This window comes from Olea europaea, unplaced genomic scaffold (assembly GCF_002742605.1).
Source record: "Olea europaea var. sylvestris unplaced genomic scaffold, O_europaea_v1 scaffold74, whole genome shotgun sequence".
NCBI classification, from domain to species: Eukaryota; Viridiplantae; Streptophyta; class Magnoliopsida; order Lamiales; family Oleaceae; genus Olea; species Olea europaea.
Genome location: NW_019265805.1, coordinates 688,458 through 689,165, shown reverse-complemented (window position 1 = coordinate 689,165; position 708 = coordinate 688,458).

Below are 708 nucleotides of genomic sequence, written 5' to 3'. Positions count from 1 at the left end.
AAGCAGTAGTCGCAAGAGCACGATATTCAGCTTCGGTGGAGGAGCGCGCAACAGCGCGCTGTTTTCGTGTGCTCCAGGATATAGGATTGTTGCCAAGATAAATGATGTAGGCTGAAGTGGAAGTTCGGTCATCCATATTGCCTGCCCAATCAGCATCAGAGTATGCAGTGAGATGAAGACCTTTAGTTTTGCGAAGCCGTAGATCATGATAAAGAGTCGCTTTGAGAGAAAAGGCCTTGCCCAAAGAAGTGACAACCTGCTGGATAAAAGTGCTGGAATTTCCTGTGAGAATGAGATCATCCACATAAATGAGAAAATATGCAGTTAAATCATCCATATAATATATAAATAAGGAGGAGTCGGCTTTAGATTGAGAAAACCCCATTTTTGTGAAACAATCACTTAATGCATGATACCAAGCCCGTGGAGCTTGTTTGAGTCCATAGAGAGAGCGATGAAGCTTGCATATATGATGAGGTGCGTTGGGGTCAACAAAACCAGCTGGTTGTGCCATGTAAACTTCCTCAGTCAAAGTGTATTGGAGAAATGCATTGTTGACATCTAGTTGACGAAGAGGCCAACCCCTAGACACGGCAAGAGTAAGTATCGCGCTGATTGTAGCTAGTTTGACTACAGGAGAAAAAGTTTCTTTATAATCCAAGCCAGGTCGTTGGTGGAACCCTTTAGCCACTAATCTGGCCTTATAAC